This window comes from Pleurodeles waltl, chromosome 6 (genome assembly GCF_031143425.1).
Source record: "Pleurodeles waltl isolate 20211129_DDA chromosome 6, aPleWal1.hap1.20221129, whole genome shotgun sequence".
Taxonomy (NCBI): Eukaryota; Metazoa; Chordata; class Amphibia; order Caudata; family Salamandridae; genus Pleurodeles; species Pleurodeles waltl.
The window spans coordinates 79,596,087-79,611,138 of record NC_090445.1 but is presented as its reverse complement, the minus strand read 5'-3'; the positions used below and the strand labels follow the sequence as shown (position 1 = coordinate 79,611,138).

The 15,052-nt window shown below is 52.6% G+C and overlaps 12 non-coding genes across 12 annotated transcripts; all 12 read right to left on the bottom strand.

Moving 5' to 3' along the window:
* Nucleotides 1–432: 432 nt before the first annotated feature.
* Nucleotides 433–505, bottom strand: TRNAK-CUU (transfer RNA lysine (anticodon CUU)). Its single transcript has one exon. It is a non-coding gene; the product is annotated as a tRNA-Lys (tRNA).
* Nucleotides 506–2,062: 1,557 nt separating this feature from the next.
* On the bottom strand, nt 2,063–2,135 carry TRNAK-CUU (transfer RNA lysine (anticodon CUU)). Its single transcript has one exon. It is a non-coding gene; the product is annotated as a tRNA-Lys (tRNA).
* A 1,553-nt stretch (nt 2,136–3,688) lies between these two features.
* Nucleotides 3,689–3,761, bottom strand: TRNAK-CUU (transfer RNA lysine (anticodon CUU)). The gene has a single exon. It is a non-coding gene; the product is annotated as a tRNA-Lys (tRNA).
* A 744-nt stretch (nt 3,762–4,505) lies between these two features.
* On the bottom strand, nt 4,506–4,578 carry TRNAK-CUU (transfer RNA lysine (anticodon CUU)). The gene has a single exon. It is a non-coding gene; the product is annotated as a tRNA-Lys (tRNA).
* Nucleotides 4,579–5,320: 742 nt separating this feature from the next.
* On the bottom strand, nt 5,321–5,393 carry TRNAK-CUU (transfer RNA lysine (anticodon CUU)). Its single transcript has one exon. It is a non-coding gene; the product is annotated as a tRNA-Lys (tRNA).
* A 746-nt stretch (nt 5,394–6,139) lies between these two features.
* TRNAK-CUU (transfer RNA lysine (anticodon CUU)) lies at nt 6,140–6,212 on the bottom strand. The gene has a single exon. It is a non-coding gene; the product is annotated as a tRNA-Lys (tRNA).
* A 1,553-nt stretch (nt 6,213–7,765) lies between these two features.
* Nucleotides 7,766–7,838, bottom strand: TRNAM-CAU (transfer RNA methionine (anticodon CAU)). The gene has a single exon. It is a non-coding gene; the product is annotated as a tRNA-Met (tRNA).
* Nucleotides 7,839–8,582: 744 nt separating this feature from the next.
* On the bottom strand, nt 8,583–8,655 carry TRNAK-CUU (transfer RNA lysine (anticodon CUU)). Its single transcript has one exon. It is a non-coding gene; the product is annotated as a tRNA-Lys (tRNA).
* A 745-nt stretch (nt 8,656–9,400) lies between these two features.
* TRNAK-CUU (transfer RNA lysine (anticodon CUU)) lies at nt 9,401–9,473 on the bottom strand. The gene has a single exon. It is a non-coding gene; the product is annotated as a tRNA-Lys (tRNA).
* Nucleotides 9,474–11,843: 2,370 nt separating this feature from the next.
* Nucleotides 11,844–11,916, bottom strand: TRNAK-CUU (transfer RNA lysine (anticodon CUU)). The gene has a single exon. It is a non-coding gene; the product is annotated as a tRNA-Lys (tRNA).
* A 741-nt stretch (nt 11,917–12,657) lies between these two features.
* TRNAK-CUU (transfer RNA lysine (anticodon CUU)) lies at nt 12,658–12,730 on the bottom strand. Its single transcript has one exon. It is a non-coding gene; the product is annotated as a tRNA-Lys (tRNA).
* Nucleotides 12,731–13,474: 744 nt separating this feature from the next.
* On the bottom strand, nt 13,475–13,547 carry TRNAK-CUU (transfer RNA lysine (anticodon CUU)). The gene has a single exon. It is a non-coding gene; the product is annotated as a tRNA-Lys (tRNA).
* Between the last annotated feature and the right edge of the window lie 1,505 nt (nt 13,548–15,052).

Here is a 15,052-nt window from a genome sequence, read left to right as displayed (position 1 = left end):
GCTGCCGGAATGGCCGAGCGGTGTAAGGCGCCACATTCAAGAGCAGTATCTTCCCCAGTCCCGTAATTAAATCCCGCTGCCGACATAAAGTAGTTTTCATACCTACTTTAATCATAACACCAGCGGGGATGAGACCTTAAACTCCTCGTTTTGAAAGGATGGGGGGGGGACAGGACGGACCGGAGCGGACTCCGAGCTCGCTGTAAGCACGGGCGGCTCAGGCTAGGAAAGGGCGCAGGAAAGGCTCGGCCTAGGACCGCTCCCAGCGGCGCCTCCCAGGGCGGGAAGTGCTGCGTTGTGTGGAGTCCTGTGGGAATCGTGAGGCAAACTGCAGGATGTGTGTGTGTGTGTAGTTTTAAGCCTCAGCGAAATATCTGAAAAAGGTGAGAGTTAATGTTAAACCCGAAAATGGAGAAGCCTTTAAAAAGAACACGCCCAACGTGGGGCTCGAACCCACGACCCTGAGATTAAGAGTCTCATGCTCTACCGACTGAGCTAGCCGGGCTGCTGTGCCTGTCATTTCACACACCCTCTGTGTGTTCTTTGTAAGGAAGTAGTGTGTGGTTATCCCAGGAGGCCCCTTTGTTTCATTTTCTCTGCTGCTGACTCGACACAGGCACCTTTCTCTTTCTCCATCTCTCGCTCTACCCCAGTCTTATGTCCCCATCAGTCTCTCTGGAGCTCACTCTGGTACATACATGCATCTGTCCTCTCAACCTGTCTCTGGGCACATACTTAAATGTCCAGTAGAGAACAGTGTGAACTCTCCCTGTGTCGCGAGGTGGCAGTCAGCCTCCAGAGCCATGTTCTGCATGCTGCCGGAATGGCCGAGCGGTGTAAGGCGCCACATTCAAGAGCAGTATTTTCCCCAGTCCCGTGATCAAATCCCGCTGCCGACATAAAGTAGTTTTGATACCTATTTTAATCATAACACCAGCAGGGATGAGACTTTAAACTCCTCTTTTTGAAAGGATGGGGGGGGACAGGACGGACCGGAACGGACTCCGAGCTCGCTGTAAGTACGGGCGGCTCAGGCTAGGAAAGGGGGCAGGAAAGGCTCGGCCGAGGACCGCTCCCAGCGGCGCCTCCCAGGGCGATAAGTGCTGCGTTGTGTGGAGTCCTGTGGGAATCCTGAGGCAAACAGCAGGATGTGTGTTTGTGTATTTTTAAGCCTCAGCGAAATATCTGAAAAAGGTGAGAGTTAATGTTAAACCCGAAAAGGGAGAAGCCTTTAAAAAGCATTACACCCAACGTGGGGCTCGAACCCACAACCCTGAGATTAAGAATCGCATGCTCTACCGATTGAGCTAGCCAGGCTGCTGTGCCTATGTCATTTCACACACCCTCTGTGTGTTCTTTGTGAGGAAGTAGTGTGTGGTTATCCCAGGAGGCCCCTTTGTTTCATTTTCTCTGCTGCTGACTCGACACAGGCACCTTTCTCTTTCTCCATCTCTCGCTCTACCCCAGTCTTATGTCCCCATCAGTCTCTCTGGAGCTCACTCTGGTACATACATGCATCTGTCCTCTCAACCTGTCTCTGGGCACATACTTAAATGTCCACTAGAGAACAGTGTGAACTCTCCCTGTTTCGCGAGGGGGCAGTCAGCCTCCAGAGCCGTGTTCCGGAGGCTGCCGGAATGGCCGAGCGGTGTAAGGCGCCACATTCAAGAGCAGTATTTTCCCCAGTCCCGTAATTAAATCCCGCTGCCGACATAAAGTAGTTTTCATACCTACTTTAATCATAACACCAGCGGGGATGAGACCTTAAACTCCTCGTTTTGAAAGGATGGGGGGGGGGACAGGACGGACCGGAGCGGACTCCGAGCTCGCTGTAAGCACGGGCGGCTCAGGCTAGGAAAGGGCACAGGAAAGGCTCGGCCTAGGACCGCTCCCAGCGGCGCCTCCCAGGGCGGGAAGTGCTGCGTTGTGTGGAGTCCTGTGGGAATCGTGAGGCAAACTGCAGGATGTGTGTGTGTGTGTAGTTTTAAGCCTCAGCGAAATATCTGAAAAAGGTGAGAGTTAATGTTAAACCCGAAAATGGAGAAGCCTTTAAAAAGCATCACGCCCAACGTGGGGCTCGAACCCACGACCCTGAGATTAAGAGTCTCATGCTCTACCGACTGAGCTAGCCGGGCTGCTGTGACTGTAATTTCACACACCCTCTGTGTGTTCTTTGTAAGGAAGTAGTGTGTGGTTATCCCAGGAGGCCCCTTTGTTTCATTTTCTCTGCTGTTGACTCGACACAGGCACCTTTCTCTTTCTCCATCTCTCGCTCTATCCCAGTCTTATGTCCCCATCAGTCTCTCTGGAGCGCACTCTGGTACATACATGCATCTGTCCTCTCAACCTGTCTCTGGGCACATACTTAAATGTCCAGTAGAGAACAGTGTGAACTCTCCCTGTGTCGCGAGGTGGCAGTCAGCCTCCAGAGCCGTGTTCCGCAGGCTGCCGGAATGGCCGAGCGGTGTAAGGCGCCACATTCAAGAGCAGTATCTTCCCCAGTCCCGTGATCAAATCCTGCTGCCGACATAAAGTAGTTTTCATGCCTATTTTAATCATAACACCAGCAGGGATGAGACTTTAAACTCCTCTTTTTGAAAGGATGGGGGTGGACAGGACGGACCGGAGCGGACTCGGAGCTCGCTGTAAGCACGGGCGGCTCAGGCTAGGAAAGGGGGCAGGAAAGGCTCGGCTGAGGACCGCTCCCAGCGGCGCCTCCCAGGGCGAAAAGTGCTGCGTTGTGTGGAGTCCTGTGGGAATCGTGAGGCAAACAGCAGGATGTGTGTTTGTGTATTTTTAAGCCTCAGCGAAATATCTGAAAAAGGTGAGAGTTAATGTTAAACCCGAAAAGGGAGAAGCCTTTAAAAAGCATCACGCCCAACGTGGGGCTCGAACCCACAACCCTGAGATTAAGAGTCTTATGCTCTACCGACTGAGCTAGCCAGGCTGCTGTGCCTATGTCATTTCACACACCCTCTGTGTGTTCTTTGTGAGGAAGTAGTGTGTGGTTATCCCAGGAGGCCCCTTTGTTTCATTTTCTCTGCTGCTGACTCGACCCAGGCACCTTCCTATTTCTCCATCTCTCGCTCTACCCCAGTCTTATGTCCCCATCAGTCTCTCTGGAGCTCACTCTGGTACATACATGCATCTGTCCTCTCAACCTGTCTCTGGGCACATACTTAAATGTCCAGTAGAGAACAGTGTGAACTCTCCCTGTTTCGCGAGGGGGCAGTCAGCCTCCAGAGCCGTGTTCTGCAGGCTGCCGGAATGGCCGAGCGGTGTAAGGCGCCACATTCAAGAGCAGTATCTTCCCCAGTCCCGTAATTAAATCCTGCTGCCGACATAAAGTAGTTGTCATACCTACTTTAATCATAACACCAGCAGGGATGAGACTTTAAATTCCTCTTTTTGAAAGGATGGGGGGGGACAGGACGGACCGGAGCGGACTCCGAGCTCGCTGTAAGCACGGGCGGCTCAGGCTAGGAAAGGGCGCAGGAAAGGCTCGGCCTAGGACAGCTCCCAGCGGCGCCTCCCAGGGCGGGAAGTGCTGCATTGTGTGGAGTCCTGTGGGAATCGTGAGGCAAACTGCAGGATGTGTGTGTGTGTAGTTTTAAGCCTCAGCAAAATATCTAAAAAAGGTGAGAGTTAATGTTAAACCCGAAAATGGAGAAGCCTTTATAAAGCATCACGCCCAACGTGGGGCTCGAACCCACGACCCTGAAATTAAGAGTCTCATGCTCTACCGACTGAGCTAGCCGGGCTGCTGTGCCTATGTCATTTCACACACCCTCTGTGTGCTCTTTGTGAGGAAGTAGTGTGTGGTTATCCCAGGAGGCCCCTTTGTTTCATTTTCTCTGCTGCTGACTCGACACAGGCACCTTTCTCTTTCTCCATCTCTCGCTCTACCCCAGTCTTATGTCCCCATCAGTCTTTCTGGAGCTCAAGCTGGTACATACATGCATCTGTCCTTTCAACCTGTCTCTGGGCACATGCTTAAATGTCCAGTAGAGAAGAGTGTGAACTCTCCCTGTTTCGCGAGGTGGCAGTCAGCCTCCAGAGCCGTTTTCCGAAGTCTGACGGAATGGCTGAGCGGTGTAAGGTGCCACATTCAAGAGCAGTATCTTCCCCAGTCCCGTGGTCAAATCCCGCTGCTGACATAAAGTAGTTTTCATACCTACTTTACTCATAACACCAGCAGGGATGAGACCGTAAAACTCCTCTTTTTGAAAGGATGGGGGTGGACAGGACGGACCGGAGCGGACTCCGAGCTCGCTGTAAGCACGGGCGGCTCAGGCTTGGAAAGGGCGCAGGAAAGGCTCGGCCTAGGACTGCTCCGAGCGGCGCATCCCAGGGTGGGAAGTGCTGCGTTGTGTGGAGTCCTGTGGGAATCGTGAGGCAAACTGCAGGATGTGTGTGTGTGTGTAGTTTTAAGCCTCAGCGAAATATCTGAAAAAGGTGAGAGTTAATGTTAAACCCGAAAATGGAGAAGCCTTTAAAAAGCATCACGCCCAACGTGGGGCTCGAACCCACGACCCTGAGATTAAGAGTCTCATGCTCTACCGACTGAGCTAGCCAGGCTGCTGTGGCTATATCATTTCACACACCCTCTGTGTGTTCTTTGTGAGGAAGTAGTGTGTGGTTATCCCAGGAGGCCCCTTTGTTTCAATTTCTCTGCTGCTGACCTGACACAGGCACCTTTCTCTTTCTCCATCTCTCGCTCTACCCCAGTCTTATGTCCCCATCAGTCTTTCTGGAGCTCAAGCTGGTACATACATGCATCTGTCCTTTCAACCTGTCTCTGGGCACATGTTTAAATGTCCAGTAGAGAAGAGTGTGAACTCTCCCTGTTTCGCGAGGTGGCAGTCAGCCTCCAGAGCCGTTTTCCGAAGTCTGCCGGAATGGCCGAGCGGTGTAAGGTGCCACATTCAAGAGCAGTATCTTCCCCAGTCCCGTGGTCAAATCCCGCTGCTAACATAAAGTAGTTTTCATACCTACTTTAATCATAACACCAGCGGGGATGAGACCGTAAAACTCCTCTTTTTGAAAGGATGGGGGTGGACAGGACGGACCGGAGCGGACTCCGAGCTCGCTGTAAGCACGGGCGGCTCAGGCTAGGAAAGGGCGCAGGAAAGGCTCGGCCTAGGACAGCTCCCAGCGGCGCCTCCCAGGGCGGGAAGTGCTGCATTGTGTGGAGTCCTGTGGGAATCGTGAGGCAAACTGCAGGATGTGTGTGTGTGTAGTTTTAAGCCTCAGCAAAATATCTAAAAAAGGTGAGAGTTAATGTTAAACCCGAAAATGGAGAAGCCTTTATAAAGCATCACACCCAACGTGGGGCTCGAACCCACGACCCTGAGATTAAGAGTCTCATGCTCTACCGACTGAGCTAGCCGGGCTGCAGTGCCTATGTCATGTCACACACCCTCTGTGTGCTCTTTGTGAGGAAGTAGTGTGTGGTTATCCCAGGAGGCCCCTTTGTTTCATTTTCTCTGCTGCTGACTCGACACAGGCACCTTTCTCTTTCTCCATCTCTCGCTCTACCCCAGTCTTATGTCCCCATCAGTCTCTCTGGAGCTCACTCTGGTACATACATGCATCCGTCCTCTCAACCTGTCTCTGGGCACATACTTAAATGTCCAGTAGAGAACAGTGTGAACTCTCCCTGTTTCGCGAGGGGGCAGTCAGCCTCCAGAGCCGTGTTCCGGAGGCTGCCGGAATGGCCGAGCGGTGTAAGGCGCCACATTCAAGAGCAGTATCTTCCCCAGTCCCGTAATTAAATCCCGCTGCCGACATAAAGTAGTTTTCATACCTACTTTAATCATAACACCAGCGGGGATGAGACCTTAAACTCCTCGTTTTGAAAGGATGGGTGGGGGGGACAGGACGGACCGGAGCGGACTCCGAGCTCGCTGTAAGCACGGGCGGCTCAGGCTAGGAAAGGGCGCAGGAAAGGCTCGGCCTAGGACCGCTCCCAGCGGCGCCTCCCAGGGCGGGAAGTGCTGCGTTGTGTGGAGTCCTGTGGGAATCGTGAGGCAAACTGCAGGATGTGTGTGTGTGTGTAGTTTTAAGCCTCAGCGAAATATCTGAAAAAGGTGAGAGTTAATGTTAAACCCGAAAATGGAGAAGCCTTTAAAAAGCATCACGCCCAACGTGGGGCTCGAACCCACGACCCTGAGATTAAGAGTCTCATGCTCTTCCGACTGAGCTAGCCGGGCTGCTGTGCCTGTCATTTCACACACCCTCTGTGTGTTCTTTGTAAGGAAGTAGTGTGTGGTTATCCCAGGAGGCCCCTTTGTTTCATTTTCTCTGCTGCTGACTCGACACAGGCACCTTTCTCTTTCTCCATCTCTCGCTCTACCCCAGTCTTATGTCCCCATCAGTCTCTCTGGAGCTCACTCTGGTACATACATGCATCTGTCCTCTCAACCTGTCTCTGGGCACATACTTAAATGTCCAGTAGAGAACAGTGTGAACTCTCCCTGTGTCGCGAGGTGGCAGTCAGCCTCCAGAGCCGTGTTCTGCATGCTGCCGGAATGGCCGAGCGGTGTAAGGCGCCACATTCAAGCGCAGTATTTTCCCCAGTCCCGTGATCAAATCCCGCTGCCGACATAAAGTAGTTTTCATACCTATTTTAATCATAACACCAGCAGGGATGAGACTTTAAACTCCTCTTTTTGAAAGGATGGGGGGGGACAGGACGGACCGGAGCGGACTCCGAGCTCGCTGTAAGCACGGGCGGCTCAGGCTAGGAAAGGGGGCAGGAAAGGCTCGGCCGAGGACCGCTCCCAGCGGCGCCTCCCAGGGCGATAAGTGCTGCGTTGTGTGGAGTCCTGTGGGAATCGTGAGGCAAACAGCAGGATGTGTGTTTGTGTATTTTTAAGCCTCAGCGAAATATCTGAAAAAGGTGAGAGTTAATGTTAAACCCGAAAAGGGAGAAGCCTTTAAAAAGCATTACACCCAACATGGGGCTCGAACCCACAACCCTGAGATTAAGAGTCTCATGCTCTACCGATTGAGCTAGCCAGGCTGCTGTGCCTATGTCATTTCACACACCCTCTGTGTGTTCTTTGTGAGGAAGTAGTGTGTGGTTATCCCAAGAGGCCCCTTTGTTTCATTTTCTCTGCTGCTGACTCGAACCAGGCACCTTCCTATTTCTCCATCTCTCGCTCTACCCCAGTCTTATGTCCCCATCAGTCTCTCTGGAGCTCACTCTGGTACATACATGCATCTGTCCTCTCAACCTGTCTCTGGGCACATTCTTAAATGTCCAGTAGAGAACAGTGTGAACTCTCCCTGTTTCGCGAGGGGGCAGTCAGCCTCCAGAGCCGTGTTCTGCAGGCTGCCGGAATGGCCGAGCGGTGTAAGGCGCCACATTCAAGAGCAGTATCTTCCCCAGTCCCGTAATTAAATCCTGCTGCCGACATAAAGTAGTTGTCATACCTACTTTAATCATAACACCAGCAGGGATGAGACTTTAAATTCCTCTTTTTGAAAGGATGGGGGGGGACAGGACGGACCGGAGCGGACTCCGAGGTCGCTGTAAGCACGGGCGGCTCAGGCTAGGAAAGGGCGCAGGAAAGGCTCGGCCTAGGACAGCTCCCAGCGGCGCCTCCCAGGGCGGGAAGTGCTGCATTGTGTGGAGTCCTGTGGGAATCGTGAGGCAAACTGCAGGATGTGTGTGTGTGTAGTTTTAAGCCTCAGCAAAATATCTAAAAAAGGTGAGAGTTAATGTTAAACCCGAAAATGGAGAAGCCTTTATAAAGCATCACGCCCAACGTGGGGCTCGAACCCACGACCCTGAAATTATGAGTCTCATGCTCTACCGACTGAGCTAGCCGGGCTGCTGTGCCTATGTCATTTCACACACCCTCTGTGTGCTCTTTGTGAGGAAGTAGTGTGTGGTTATCCCAGGAGGCCCCTTTGTTTCATTTTCTCTGCTGCTGACTCGACACAGGCACCTTTCTCTTTCTCCATCTCTCGCTCTACCCCAGTCTTATGTCCCCATCAGTCTTTCTGGAGCTCAAGCTGGTACATACATGCATCTGTCCTTTCAACCTGTCTCTGGGCACATGCTTAAATGTCCAGTAGAGAAGAGTGTGAACTCTCCCTGTTTCGCGAGGTGGCAGTCAGCCTCCAGAGCCGTTTTCCGAAGTCTGCCGGAATGGCCGAGCGGTGTAAGGTGCCACATTCAAGAGCAGTATCTTCCCCAGTCCCGTGGTCAAATCCCGCTGCTGACATAAAGTAGTTTTCATACCTACTTTAATCATAACACCAGCGGGGATGAGACCGTAAAACTCCTCTTTTTGAAAGGATGGGGGTGGACAGGACGGACCGGAGCGGACTCCGAGCTCGCTGTAAGCACGGGCGGCTCAGGCTTGGAAAGGGCGCAGGAAAGGCTCGGCCTAGGACCGCTCCGAGCGGCGCATCCCAGGGCGGGAAGTGCTGCGTTGTGTGGAGTCCTGTGGGAATCGTGAGGCAAACTGCAGGATGTGTGTGTGTGTGTAGTTTTAAGCCTCAGCGAAATATCTGAAAAAGGTGAGAGTTAATGTTAAACCCGAAAATGGAGAAGCCTTTAAAAAGCATCACGCCCAACGTGGGGCTCGAACCCACGACCCTGAGATTAAGAGTCTCATGCTCTACCGACTGAGCTAGCCAGGCTGCTGTGGCTATATCATTTCACACACCCTCTGTGTGTTCTTTGTGAGGAAGTAGTGTGTGGTTATCCCAGTAGGCCCCTTTGTTTCAATTTCTCTGCTGCTGACCTGACACAGGCACCTTTCTCTTTCTCCATCTCTCGCTCTACCCCAGTCTTATGTCCCCATCAGTCTTTCTGGAGCTCACTCTGGTACATACATGCATCTGTCCTTTCAACCTGTCTCTGGGCACATGCTTAAATGTCCAGTAGAGAAGAGTGTGAACTCTCCCTGTTTCGCGAGGTGGCAGTCAGCCTCCAGAGCCGTTTTCCGAAGTCTGCCGGAATGGCCGAGCGGTGTAAGGTGCCACATTCAAGAGCAGTATCTTCCCCAGTCCCGTGGTCAAATCCCGCTGCTGACATAAAGTAGTTTTCATACCTACTTTAATCATAACACCAGCGGGGATGAGACCTTAAACTCCTCGTTTTGAAAGGATGGGGGGGGGGACAGGACGGACCGGAGCGGACTCCGAGCTCGCTGTAAGCACGGGCGGCTCAGGCTAGGAAAGGGCGCAGGAAAGGCTCGGCCTAGGACCGCTCCCAGCGGCGCCTCCCAGGGCGGGAAGTGCTGCGTTGTGTGGAGTCCTGTGGGAATCGTGAGGCAAACTGCAGGATGTGTGTGTGTGTGTAGTTTTAAGCCTCAGCGAAATATCTGAAAAAGGTGAGAGTTAATGTTAAACCCGAAAATGGAGAAGCCTTTAAAAAGCATCACGCCCAACGTGGGGCTCGAACCCACGACCCTGAGATTAAGAGTCTCATGCTCTACCGACTGAGCTAGCCGAGCTGCTGTGCCTGTTATTTCACACACCCTCTGTGTGTTCTTTGTAAGGAAGTAGTGTGTGGTTATCCCAGGAGGCCCCTTTGTTTCATTTTCTCTGCTGCTGACTCGACACAGGCACCTTTCTCTTTCTCCATCTCTCGCTCTACCCCAGTCTTATGTCCCCATCAGTCTCTCTGGAGCTCACTCTGGTACATACATGCATCTGTCCTCTCAACCTGTCTCTGGGCACATACTTAAATGTCCAGTAGAGAACAGTGTGAACTCTCCCTGTGTCGCGAGGTGGCAGTCAGCCTCCAGAGCCGTGTTCTGCATGCTGCCGGAATGGCCGAGCGGTGTAAGGCGCCACATTCAAGAGCAGTATTTTCCCCAGTCCCGTGATCAAATCCCGCTGCCGACATAAAGTAGTTTTCATACCTATTTTAATCATAACACCAGCAGGGATGAGACTTTAAACTCCTCTTTTTGAAAGGATGGGGGGGGACAGGACGGACCGGAGCGGACTCCGAGCTCGCTGTAAGCACGGGCGGCTCAGGCTAGGAAAGGGGGCAGGAAAGGCTCGGCCGAGGACCGCTCCCAGCGGCGCCTCCCAGGGCGATAAGTGCTGCGTTGTGTGGAGTCCTGTGGGAATCGTGAGGCAAACAGCAGGATGTGTGTTTGTGTATTTTTAAGCCTCAGCGAAATATCTGAAAAAGGTGAGAGTTAATGTTAAACCCGAAAAGGGAGAAGCCTTTAAAAAGCATTACACCCAACGTGGGGCTCGAACCCACAACCCTGAGATTAAGAGTCGCATGCTCTACCGATTGAGCTAGCCAGGCTGCTGTGCCTATGTCATTTCACACACCCTCTGTGTGTTCTTTGTGAGGAAGTAGTGTGTGGTTATCCCAGGAGGCCCCTTTGTTTCATTTTCTCTGCTGCTGACTCGACCCAGGCACCTTCCTATTTCTCCATCTCTCGCTCTACCCCAGTCTTATGTCCCCATCAGTCTCTCTGGAGCTCACTCTGGTACATACATGCATCTGTCCTCTCAACCTGTCTCTGGGCACATTCTTAAATGTCCAGTAGAGAACAGTGTGAACTCTCCCTGTTTCGCGAGGGGGCAGTCAGCCTCCAGAGCCGTGTTCTGCAGGCTGCCGGAATGGCCGAGCGGTGTAAGGCGCCACATTCAAGAGCAGTATCTTCCCCAGTCCCGTAATTAAATCCTGCTGCCGACATAAAGTAGTTGTCATACCTACTTTAATCATAACACCAGCAGGGATGAGACTTTAAATTCCTCTTTTTGAAAGGATGGGGGGGGACAGGACGGACCGGAGCGGACTCCGAGCTCGCTGTAAGCACGGGCGGCTCAGGCTAGGAAAGGGCGCAGGAAAGGCTCGGCCTAGGACAGCTCCCAGCGGCGCCTCCCAGGGCGGGAAGTGCTGCATTGTGTGGAGTCCTGTGGGAATCGTGAGGCAAACTGCAGGATGTGTGTGTGTGTAGTTTTAAGCCTCAGCAAAATATCTAAAAAAGGTGAGAGTTAATGTTAAACCCGAAAATGGAGAAGCCTTTATAAAGCATCACGCCCAACGTGGTGCTCGAACCCACGACCCTGAAATTAAGAGTCTCATGCTCTACCGACTGAGCTAGCCGGGCTGCTGTGCCTATGTCATTTCACACACCCTCTGTGTGCTCTTTGTGAGGAAGTAGTGTGTGGTTATCCCAGGAGGCCCCTTTGTTTCATTTTCTCTGCTGCTGACTCGACACAGGCACCTTTCTCTTTCTCCATCTCTCGCTCTACCCCAGTCTTATGTCCCCATCAGTCTTTCTGGAGCTCAAGCTGGTACATACATGCATCTGTCCTTTCAACCTGTCTCTGGGCACATGCTTAAATGTCCAGTAGAGAAGAGTGTGAACTCTCCCTGTTTCGCGAGGTGGCAGTCAGCCTCCAGAGCCGTTTTCCGAAGTCTGCCGGAATGGCCGAGCGGTGTAAGGTGCCACATTCAAGAGCAGTATCTTTCCCAGTCCCGTGGTCAAATCCCGCTGCTGACATAAAGTAGTTTTCATTCCTACTTTAATCATAACACCAGCGGGGATGAGACCGTAAAACTACTCTTTTTGAAAGGATGGGGGTGGACAGGACGGACCGGAGCGGACTCCGAGCTCGCTGTAAGCACGGGCGGCTCAGGCTTGGAAAGGGCGCAGGAAAGGCTCGGCCTAGGACCTCTCCGAGCGGCGCATCCCAGGGCGGGAAGTGCTGCGTTGTGTGGAGTCCTGTGGGAATCGTGAGGCAAACTGCAGGATGTGTGTGTGTGTGTAGTTTTAAGCCTCAGCGAAATATCTGAAAAAGGTGAGAGTTAATGTTAAACCCGAAAATGGAGAAGCCTTTAAAAAGCATCACGCCCAACGTGGGGCTCGAACCCACAACCCTGAGATTAAGAGTCTCATGCTCTACCGACTGAGCTAGCCAGGCTGCTGTGGCTATATCATTTCACACACCCTCTGTGTGTTCTTTGTGAGGAAGTAGTGTGTGGTTATCCCAGGAGGCCCCTTTGTTTCAATTTCTCTGCTGCTGACCTGACACAGGCACCTTTCTCTTTCTCCATCTCTCGCTCTACCCCAGTCTTATGTCCCCATCAGTCTTTCTGGAGCTCACTCTGGTACATACATGCATCTGTCCTTTCAACCTGTCTCTGGGCACATGCTTAAATGTCCAGTAGAGAAGAGTGTGAACTCTCCCTGTTTCGCGAGGTGGCAGTCAGCCTCCAGAGCCGTTTTCCGAAGTCTGCCGGAATGGCCGAGCGGTGTAAGGTGCCACATTCAAGAGCAGTATCTTCCCCAGTCCCGTGGTCAAATCCCGCTGCTGACATAAAGTAGTTTTCATACCTACTTTAATCATAACACCAGCGGGGATGAGACCGTAAAACTCCTCTTTTTGAAAGGATGGGGGTGGACAGGACGGACCGGAGCGGACTCCGAGCTCGCTGTAAGCACGGGCGGTCAGGCTAGGAAAGGGCGCAGGAAAGGCTCGGCCTAGGACAGCTCCCAGCGGCGCCTCCCAGGGCGGGAAGTGCTGCATTGTGTGGAGTCCTGTGGGAATCGTGAGGCAAACTGCAGGATGTGTGTGTGTGTAGTTTTAAGCCTCAGCAAAATATCTAAAAAAGGTGAGAGTTAATGTTAAACCCGAAAATGGAGAAGCCTTTATAAAGCATCACGCCCAACGTGGGGCTCGAACCCACGACCCTGAGATTAAGAGTCTCATGCTCTACCGACTGAGCTAGCCGGGCTGCTGTGCCTATGTCATTTCACACACCCTCTGTGTGCTCTTTGTGAGGAAGTAGTGTGTGGTTATCCCAGGAGGCCCCTTTATTTCATTTTCTCTGCTGCTGAATCGACACAGGCAACTTTCTCTTTCTCCATCTCTCGCTCTACCCCAGTCTTATGTCCCCATCAGTCTCTCTGGAGCTCACTCTGGTACATACATGCATCTGTCCTCTCAACCTGTCTCTGGGCACATACTTAAATGTCCAGTAGAGAACAGTGTGAACTCTCCCTGTTTCGCGAGGGGGCAGTCAGCCTCCAGAGCCGTGTTCCGGAGGCTGCCGGAATGGCCGAGCGGTGTAAGGCGCCACATTCAAGAGCAGTATCTTCCCCAGTCCCGTAATTAAATCCCGCTGCCGACATAAAGTAGTTTTCATACCTACTTTAATCATAACACCAGCGGGGATGAGACCTTAAACTCCTCGTTTTGAAAGGATGGGGGGGGGACAGGACGGACCGGAGCGGACTCCGAGCTCGCTGTAAGCACGGGCGGCTCAGGCTAGGAAAGGGCGCAGGAAAGGCTCGGCCTAGGACCGCTCCCAGCGGCGCCTCCCAGGGCGGGAAGTGCTGCGTTGTGTGGAGTCCTGTGGGAATCGTGAGGCAAACTGCAGGATGTGTGTGTGTGTGTAGTTTTAAGCCTCAGCGAAATATCTGAAAAAGGTGAGAGTTAATGTTAAACCCGAAAATGGAGAAGCCTTTAAAAAGCATCACGCCCAACGTGGGGCTCGAACCCACGACCCTGAGATTAAGAGTCTCATGCTCTACCGACTGAGCTAGCCGGGCTGCTGTGCCTGTCATTTCACACACCCTCTGTGTGTTCTTTGTAAGGAAGTAGTGTGTGGTTATCCCAGGAGGCCCCTTTGTTTCATTTTCTCTGCTGCTGACTCGACACAGGCACCTTTCTCTTTCTCCATCTCTCGCTCTACCCCAGTCTTATGTCCCCATCAGTCTCTCTGGAGCTCACTCTGGTACATACATGCATCTGTCCTCTCAACCTGTCTCTGGGCACATACTTAAATGTCCAGTAGAGAACAGTGTGAACTCTCCCTGTGTCGCGAGGTGGCAGTCAGCCTCCAGAGCCATGTTCTGCATGCTGCCGGAATGGCCGAGCGGTGTAAGGCGCCACATTCAAGAGCAGTATTTTCCCCAGTCCCGTGATCAAATCCCGCTGCCGACATAAAGTAGTTTTCATACCTATTTTAATCATAACACCAGCAGGGATGAGACTTTAAACTCCTCTTTTTGAAAGGATGGGGGGGGACAGGACGGACCGGAACGGACTCCGAGCTCGCTGTAAGTACGGGCGGCTCAGGCTAGGAAAGGGGGCAGGAAAGGCTCGGCCGAGGACCGCTCCCAGCGGCGCCTCCCAGGGCGATAAGTGCTGCGTTGTGTGGAGTCCTGTGGGAATCCTGAGGCAAACAGCAGGATGTGTGTTTGTGTATTTTTAAGCCTCAGCGAAATATCTGAAAAAGGTGAGAGTTAATGTTAAACCCGAAAAGGGAGAAGCCTTTAAAAAGCATTACACCCAACGTGGGGCTCGAACCCACAACCCTGAGATTAAGAATCGCATGCTCTACCGATTGAGCTAGCCAGGCTGCTGTGCCTATGTCATTTCACACACCCTCTGTGTGTTCTTTGTGAGGAAGTAGTGTGTGGTTATCCCAGGAGGCCCCTTTGTTTCATTTTCTCTGCTGCTGACTCGACACAGGCACCTTTCTCTTTCTCCATCTCTCGCTCTACCCCAGTCTTATGTCCCCATCAGTCTCTCTGGAGCTCACTCTGGTACATACATGCATCTGTCCTCTCAACCTGTCTCTGGGCACATACTTAAATGTCCACTAGAGAACAGTGTGAACTCTCCCTGTTTCGCGAGGGGGCAGTCAGCCTCCAGAGCCGTGTTCCGGAGGCTGCCGGAATGGCCGAGCGGTGTAAGGCGCCACATTCAAGAGCAGTATTTTCCCCAGTCCCGTAATTAAATCCCGCTGCCGACATAAAGTAGTTTTCATACCTACTTTAATCATAACACCAGCGGGGATGAGACCTTAAACTCCTCGTTTTGAAAGGATGGGGGGGGGGACAGGACGGACCGGAGCGGACTCCGAGCTCGCTGTAAGCACGGGCGGCTCAGGCTAGGAAAGGGCACAGGAAAGGCTCGGCCTAGGACCGCTCCCAGCGGCGCCTCCCAGGGCGGGAAGTGCTGCGTTGTGTGGAGTCCTGTGGGAATCGTGAGGCAAACTGCAGGATGTGTGTGTGTGTGTAGTTTTAAGCCTCAGCGAAATATCTGAAAA